Below are 9,753 nucleotides of genomic sequence, written 5' to 3' on the forward strand. Positions count from 1 at the left end.
GGCTCTCACCCCAGAGATGCGGCGGCAGCGGAGGAGGCGGAGGCGGCGGCGAGGACGACGAGCTCGAGACGACGGTGAGATACGGCGGCGTCGGCGCGGGGATTTGCCCTAGGCAGTGGCGGCGAAGGAGAGAGGCCGAGAGAGATCGATCGGCCGAAAACGTCTAAGTGTTGGTGAAGAAGACGAGGGCGCACCGGAAATATATATACCCCCGGATCTTTACCCCCGGTTGTTCTCAACAACCGGGACTAAAGATATCTTTAGTCCCGGTTGTTTAGAACAACCGGGAGTAAAGAAAAGATCTTTACTCCCGGTTGTTGAGAACAACCGGGACTAAAGAGTCCCGGTTGTTCTCAACAACCGGGAGTAAATATCTTTTCCCGCTATTTCGAAATTCTTTTTAAACCCGGTTAGGGTTAAGAACCGGGACTAAAGATTATAGCACTGCATATGATTTTCGCTTACATATGTGTTTATAAAATAGAAGTTAATGCATTAACATTATTTAAAGTACAAAGATTAATGACAATTACTTCGAAAAATTATTTTTGTCTGTAATAAATTAAGTGGATAAATCGTAATAAACAAATATAATTAATAAAAATTCCAATAATCATATATACTTAGCATATATATGAATGATATTATTATATTGGTAAAAACTCTAATTAAGATATGTATGTACATACTGCATGATTTAAAATTAATAAAAATTGTAATCATCATATGTACTTAGCGTAGGAATTATATTAAATTAAATGCTAAAAACTCTAATTAACATATGTAAATGCCACATGCATGATTTAAACCTTTTAAAAATTCGAATAGTCATATATAAGTAGCATATGAAAGATAGTAAATTAAATTGTGAAAAACTCTAATATATGAATGATAGTTTTAAAAATATATTAAATTTAATACTTTTAAAAATTCTCCAGTCAATTATAATTAGCATATGAATGATAGTAAATTAAATGTTAAAAACTCTAATTAACATATGAAATTGCCACTTGCGTGATTTAAAACTTTTAAAAATCCTCTAGTCAATTATAATTAGCATATGAATGCTAGTAAATTAAATGTTAAAAACTCTAATTAACATACATATGAAATTGCCACCTGTGTGATTTAAAACTTTTAAAAATTGTAAGTATCACATATAACTAGCATATACATGATTTAAACTTGTTGAAACCTCTAATAATCGTGCGTAATTAACATATGCCATACATCAATTGATTTATATGGATAATCAATACATCCAAAATAGTTTACATCGTGTACACAATAATTACGGCACGTACTTTCTCCTCACTATTGTTCCCTCCTTGTGATCGCTGCGTGAGTAAGGGGTGTCTTCATTTGATAGGAGGATGCTAGGGTCAATCGTCACCGTGAAAGGGGGTTGCCCATCCAACTGATCGTAATCCTCGTCAGTCTTGTCCTCAACTCCGACGATTTTTCTTTTGCCTGGGAGAACCACTTGACGCTTAGGCTCATCAGGCCCTCTGCCCTTTTTTCCTTTGCTAGACATGTCCTTCACGAAAAAGACTTGCGTTACATCATTGGCAAGGACAAAAGGTTCGTCCGAGTATCCAACCTTGTTAAGGTCAACAGTTGTCATCCCACTGTCATCAATCATTACGCCTCCACCAGTCAACCTAACCCATTGGCACCGGAACAGAGGAACCTTGAGAGGACCATAGTCAAGTTCCCATATGTCCTCGATGGCACCGTAATACGTGGCAGTTGTTCCATTGTGTCCCATGGCATCGACACGAACAGCGCTGTTTTGGTTCGTGCTCTTCATGTCTTGGGCTCTCGTGTAGAATGTGTACCCATTGATCTCATATCCCTGGAATGTCGCGATCGACCCAGACGGTCCCCTCGCCAGGAAGGCAAGTTGTTGGTTGATCGACTCGTTACCCATGAGATGTTGTTGTAGCCACGCGGGGAAAGTATCAATGTGATGCCGTGTAATCCATGCATCGGACTTACCGATGTTCCTGGCGCGAACTAGAGCCAAGTGCTCCTCGATGTAAGGAGCTACCAATGAAGAGTGTTGCAGAACAGTGAAATGGGCTTTACTGAATAAATTGTTGTCTACCGTCGTTATTGCTTTCCTTCCGAGAGTTCCCTTTCCCCGTAGTCTCCCTTCATGGCGTGATTCAGGTACCCCGATTGGGCGAAGGTCTTCAATAAATTCTACGCAAAATTCGATGACCTCCTCTGTTCCATAACCCTTGGCGATGCTTGCCTCTGGACGAGCACGGGTACGAACATACTTCTTCAGAACGCCCATGTACCTCTCGAAAGGAAACATGTTGTGTAGGTACATAGGCCCGAGAATACGGATCTCTTTCACAAGGTGACAAAGCAGATGCGTCATTATATTGAAAAATGAAGGTGGAAATATCAACTCAAAACTGACGAGACATTGCACCACTTCATTCTGAAGGGCTTCTAATCTATCCGGATCGATGACCTTCTGCGAAATTGCGTTCATGAATGCACATAGCTTTGTTATTGTTGCCCGGACATTGTCTGGAATGATACCCCTTATTACAACTGGTAGCAGTTGTGTCATCAACACGTGACAGTCATGAGACTTTAGGTTTGTGAACTTCTTCTCCTTCGTGCTTATTATTCGCTTGATATTCGTGGAGTATCCAGACGGTACCTTTATGCTCTCCAAGCATTCAAACATACTTTCCTTCTCTGCCTTGCTAAGAGTGTAGCTGGCTGGACTCAAGTAATGGCTTCCTTTCTCCTTTGGTTCCGGGTGAAGGTCGCCGCGTTGTTCCATATGCTTCAGATCATTACGTGCTTCCAGTGTATCTTTCGACTTTCCGTATACACCTAGGAAGCCAAGAAGGTTTACGCAAAGGTTGTTAGTGAGGTGCATCACGTCGATTGCGTGGCGTACATCCAAGAATTCCCAATATGGTAACTCCCAAAATATAGAGTTCTTTTTCCACATCGCCGCGTGACCATCTTCACTCTCTATATGCTGGCTTCCAGGCCCCTTTCCGAACACTACTTTAAGATCTTTAACCATAGCAAACACTGTTTTCCTGCTGCGATGTTTAGGCTTCGTACGGTGGTCGGCCTTATGTTCCAAGTGCTTGCCTTTCTTCCGTACCGGGTGGTTTGCTGCAAGGAATCGACGATGACCCATGTATACAACCTTCCTACAGTGCTTAAGATACGTACTTTCTGTTTCATCCATACAGTGAGTGCAAGCCTTGTACCCCTTGTTGGACTGTCCGGATAGGTTGCTAAGTGCAGGCCAATCGTTGATGGCTACGAACAGCAGCGCTCGTAGGTTAAACTCCTCCTGTTTGTCCTCGTCCCACACGGGGACACCTTCCTTCTTCCACAACTGTTTAAGATCTTCGACCAGTGGTCTTAGGTACACGTCGATGTCGTTACCAGGTTGCTTGGGGCCTTGAATAATAATCAGCATCATTATGTACTTCCTCTTCATGCATAGCCAGGGGGGGAGGTTGTAGATACACATCGTAACGGGCCAAGTGCTATGGCCGCTGCTCATCTCTCCAAAAGGATTCATGCCATCCGTACTCAAACCAAACCGTATGTTTCGTGCGTCTTTTCCAAATTCTTTAAATTTTCTGTCGATATTTCGCCACTGCGAACCATCGGCGGGGTGTCTCAGCATCCCGTCCTGTTGACGCTCTTCAGCGTGCCATCGCAACATTCTAGCATTCCCCTTGTTCCTGAACAAACGCCTTAGCCGTGGTATTATAGGCAAATACCACATCACCTTAGCAGGAATTCTCTTCTTTGTTAGCTGCCCGTCAACTTCTCCTGGATCGTCCCGTCTAATCTTGTATCGTAGTGCTTTGCAAACAGGGCATGCTTCTAGGTTCTCATACTCCTCACCGCGATATAGGATACAATCGTTCGGACATGCGTGAATCTTATGAACTTCCAGTCCTAACGGGCAGACTATCTTCTTAGCCTCGTACGTTGTCTCGGGCAATTTGTTTCCCCCCGGAAGAATGTTCTTGACGAGTTTCAATAAATCGCCAAATGCCTTGTCACTAACCCCATTTTTTGCCTTCCATTGCAACAACTCCAGAGTGGTATCCAACTTTTTGTGCCCCTGCTCGCAACCTGGGTACAACGAAGTTCTGTGGTCCTCCAATATCTTGTCCAATTTATGGGCCTCCTTTTCACTTTCGCAGTCCTCCCTGGCGTCCTGCAACATCTGACCAAGATCATCCGCAACGTCGTTACCATCAGCAGCTATTTCCTCCTCGCCCGTTTGATTTCCTTCAAATCCAACATACTGAGCAAAGTCCGGAATATTGTCGTCTTCCACTTCATTTTCTTCCATTTCAACACCTTGCTCTCCGTGGGATGTCCAACAATTATAGCTTGGCATGAACCCCGACTCAAACAAGTGGAAATGAATAGTCCTGGATGCAGAATACTCCTTCTGATTCTTACACTTATTGCATGGACAACAAATAAAACCCCTTTGCCTGTTAGCTTCGGCCACTCTCAAAAAATAGTGCACGCCGTCAATAAACTCTTTGGACCGCCGGTCAACGTACATCCATTGCCGATCCATCTACATGAGTCAAAAAACCGTACACAAATAATTATTCTTACAATAATGACAGTCATACAATAATTATAAGATATCTTTATTCATACAAAAATCATAAAATATTACACCAAATAATTCTTAAAAACTATTTGTAAAGTTTTAAACTAATTTTAATGTGTTTTACTTCTTTTAATTTTCATTTTAGTTTGTTTTCTATTATTTAAGATTAACTTTCACTAGAGTTTTCCTTCTCAACTATTTTATAAAACCTTGTTTAGCAAATGAACTAAATTTCTATATATTCTTTCTTCCCCACACACATTTTCTCTCTCATCAACTTACAACTAAATTTTGGAGACAAAAAAAGTGTGCAAAACATAGGTGCAAATGTAGTATGACAAAAAAAAACATTGGAGGATGAAGTTGCAAACCTTTTAGGCACCTCCGATTTGTATGTAATCACCAAAATAAATTCAATAGAAATTTTGGCATGACCTCCCCTCTTTTTTGAAGAAATTTTGAAGCTTGCTCGGGCAGCTGGAGGAGGAAGAAGACACATATATACCGGTTGGTAGCACCAACCGGGGCTAAAGATCACCGGGATCTTTAGTCCCGGTTGGTATTACCAACCGGGACTAAAGTTACGATCTTTAGTCCCGGTTGGTGTTACCAACCGGGACTAAAGATCCCGGGGGGCCTGACAGGCCCTGACAGCATTCGAACCGGGACTAAAGATGATCTTTAGTCCCGGTTGGTAACACAAACCGGGACTAAAGATCAAATATGCCCGTTACCCTTTTGAACCGGGACTAAAGATCATCTTTAGCCCCGGTTTTTATTGCATCCGGGACTATTGTGGAAATCGGCCGACCGATGAAAGATGGTTTCTCCACCAGTGCACCCTGCGCTCTAGTGCGTGGTCACCTGCGCGGGCGAAATGGCGCCGTGGCGGATCAGCGGATGTCCGTGCATTGTTCCCGCCACACCATTTTGAAATAAGTTCACTTTAGCTGTCACTAAAGACAATCTCAAATCTATCTACGTTCTTGTAGTAAAAAAAAGTCAAAATGCAAATTCTTCCTAACGCTAGAGAATGCAATATACTCAATGGAGTTTACAAGTATCCTTCGATGACATGTTAGAGTGTGTAACCTTAACATCTTAATTAAATCATTAATTAATACATATTACAAAATTATCAGCAATCAAAATGCAGAAACTATATTAGTAGTTTTTCATAAAAAAAAGATATCTCATACAGTTATATTTAAATTATTTTTGATAATATATAGTTTGAGAGAGAGATGATAGCATGGACCTTGAGGACTAGTATATCGATATCCAAAACGTCATTTCTTTTTTGGCAAAGAAGATACCAAGACTATCATAAGTGTCTACTTATTCGCTTATCAGCCATAGCAAAAATTTAAATCTTGAAATTTGATTTTTTTTAAAGTTAATTTTGGGTATTGTTATTGCAGTTTATTTTTCAATATTAGCTTTAAACCACAAACAATATCAATATAAAACATTGCTTAATCATTTTTCTACTATTTATTGATCGTATCATTCTAGCACAATTCACACTTTTGAAATTAGGTTTTTATTAATGCCTCACTAAAACTATGGCGTTACAAAATTAAGTCATTAACTATTTCTTACCATAGAAAATATAATGTAGTCAATACATTTTTCTATTACTGACGCAACAACAATTTATTTATTCACATCACAACAAGCTTATAATAGATGAAACATTACCACCAATTAAACAATATCAATATTCTTCTCACATACAACAAGTAATAGGCTAGCCATGTTCCCCTTGCAACCGGTAATCACATAAAAGTTTTGCCAAACAAAAGCACATTTAGTTGCAAGGGACATCAGCCTCTTCCCTCACTATGGGCACGCCATATTAAACTAGTGCATGTTCATTCAAATCAAATCGAGAAGCATGTGGTGCAACTATTTCCACTTGTGGAGCCACAACCACCGAAGAAGAAGCACCTTGTGCGTGGAGCTTGATGATGCGGTTTCTAATGGCCTCCCGGAGCTTGGCCACCTCCCGCTTGACATTTTTGACCATCTCGGGAGATAAATCATTTAAGTTCTTGCGGTGTCCACCTCCTATCTGAGAAATTATGTTGGTGATCTCACGTTTGTAGTTCTCAGCCTTCAGATTGTCTAGCTTTTTGTTGAGCTTCATAATTTGTTGCTGGAGTAGGGTCTTGGAGTCTTGCATCCACTTCTTCTGGGTAGCCTCTGACATGTCCATGAGTTTGCTCCACATGTTTTTGGCCTCTTCAATAGATGGCCATACCACTGGATCACCTGCTTCATCGATGTTGTACACCACGATACTAGCTTGGACACTGCACAAGATTGATAGTTCTGTTACCTTTTTAATCAATCCAGCACGACGCCTCCTAAGAGTCACTCTGCGGGCAGCGTTTTTGGTAAGCCGTGCCATAGCACACCTCACCTACATGGGCGCACGGACACGAACCTAGTAATGAAAATGACACTTGTGATTTGTTTTTCTGTGTTTGCCGATAGAGGTAGGGTGATCTTTTTATAGTGAAAAACATGGTATTCTATTTTAGGTGAATGGCGCGTAAAGAGCTCTAAATAGTGAAAAAGATAAGACACCATAATAGAGAGCGAAACTTTGGTGTAATTTAAATTCTAATGAGATAAGATAAGGTAACCGTAAAGCTAGTGTAGTTTGAAATAGCTTCAGGATAGGGTAAATCATAACGTCGGCATATATTAGGTGCTATTTACATTTATGGGATTTGTCCACACACAAATGCAGATTTGGGGCTTGAGGAATCTGATCCATGGCTCGAGGCCTTAGACTAAAAGTTTACGGTGCTAGACTTTTTTTATAGTGTTAATTTATATGGGGCTCAATGTGGGCTCGGCTATCCCAAGATTTTATTAATCAGCACACGGCTTGTCCGTGGGCATAGAACTTGCCTAGTTGTCGTACCTATATGGCTATATATGAAATGTTAGCAACACTTGTAACATCAATCACATAATAATACTTGAAAAGTTATTGTGATCATGTCATTGTTTATTCAGTGTGTTGTGTTGTTTCAATAGAGTACCAACTCCACCCAGATGGTGCGGGGCCCCGCTCACCCGCCGGGCTCCCTGCAGGGGCGGGGGAGGTTTTCCACGTGGTGACCAATGCGGGGGCGGGGACGGGGGCTGGTGTTGATGAAAAAATCGAACACACCGGTCTGGGAGATCTGCTTAGCTCCTATGCAGGTACAAAGGTTGATGAGATGCGAGCGTGCTAGTCAGTTTGATCCTGCAACTGACAAGATATGCAAATAGTAGATCAAATAGCTGATCGTCTGACAAGCCGATGGAGTGGTTCCAGCCGATAGCCGATAATAGCCGATGCCAATACCAGCCGATAGCGATAGGGTTTAAGCAATCGGCTATATGTCCAATGTAGATAATGATATAAAGACAATCGGCTGATGATGATGTAATAAAATAACAATATAATCCAGTATAAACCAATCGGCTAGCATTGATATGATAAATAAGCATCGATCCGAAGGTTAAAGCACACATCGGCTGGAGGTCCGATGTCATGAAATCCACAAGATTAGATTAAACAATGAAACCTTTGTTGTCATCGGCTAAATCCAACTTATATGTATATGCAATCCTTATGAGCCGATGCAACGTCCAGATAACTCACCGGCTGAAACCCCGATGAAACCCTTATTGGCAATCAAAAAGCAGGCTAGAGATTATGGTTCTAAGCACGACTTAGTAGATCAAACTTAACTGATGCAGCACTAAGTATAAAAAGAAACACAATATCTAGACAATCAAGCCGTTGACTGATTTTCAGGGTGGTAGATGTCTAGGCTAATCTAATCTAGCAAAGCGATTTAGCCGATACTGGCAGAAACCCTAAAGTGAGAGACAGCCGATAGAGCTAAATTGAGATGCTAGGACTAGATTAACATAGACATATGATAAATAGCCAGGCAAATATATTATCCAAACCAGAGTAATCCAAGAGGTCGAATGTACTGATGCAGCCTTGAACGACGCCGACGTAGACGATACAATTGCCTGGACCGGCGGAACATTGGACTTATCCCTTCGCCGGAGATCGAAGACGATGCAGCCCCGCGTCGGGTGCCAGGTTCCGCCGGAACGTAAAAACAAAAGTAGAAGTAAAAAGGGTGGCGATGCGCCGAATTGTATTGATCGTAGTGATAGATTACATAGACCCCGGGTGTACATATTTATACCCATGGGTTGATACCAGTCCTTGTTGGACAAGAAAAAAACTTTCCTAAAGATAAAAGGAAAAGATAAAGTCCTTATAGGATACTAAACACACTTTCCTAAAGATAAAAGGAAACTAACAAACTATTCCTAATTAATAGATAACTTGCCATGCCGCATTCTCTTTGAACTCGGTCTCTTCTAGATAAGCTTCCTTTAGTAGATCAATTTTCTTAACCGAATATAGCAAGAATCCGACAACTAACGACTTGACAATTCTCATCGGCCAATTGCAGGACTTCAAAGCCGATGCTGACTCTAAGCCGATGACTACTCCGGGCTTACCAAATTTCACTGTTAACAGCTGGGGGGGAGGGAATGCGGGGAGCGGGGGGGTTCCTATCCAACCCGGCCCCGCCCCGCCCCGCTACCCCCCTAGGTGAGGGTGGTGAGAACGGGGACGAGGCCACACTCCGGATAGTGCGCTGCCGTTGCCGCTAGATCAGGAGGAGTTTGAGGCTGGGGAGTAGGGAGAGAGTAGGCTAGCAGGGGCGACGAAAACGGCGACGATGAATTAGGATGGAAGGCAAAGTCAAGTAGTCAACACCAGCATGGGGCAGCCCTATCAAACCACTCTTTTTTTTATGACTATCGTGTCCCTGCGAATTGAACGGACATATTTCAATCGTACTGGTGGTACTTAGTACCTCCTGATACATCCTCATGGATGGAAAAAACTTTCATAATAGTAATTGATGAATTTGTAGGGAAATTTAAGGATTGCATCACCTGAGTTTAGGGGTTTTTTTTCTCTGGAATTGGAGAATGCAATCTTGCTCATACAATTGGAGTACGAGAGCACATACTAATCCATTGTTCTAACCTAAAGAAAGCCAGAGAATTCCCACATT

Source organism: Oryza sativa, chromosome 11 (genome assembly GCF_034140825.1).
Source record: "Oryza sativa Japonica Group chromosome 11, ASM3414082v1".
Classification (NCBI taxonomy): Eukaryota; Viridiplantae; Streptophyta; class Magnoliopsida; order Poales; family Poaceae; genus Oryza; species Oryza sativa.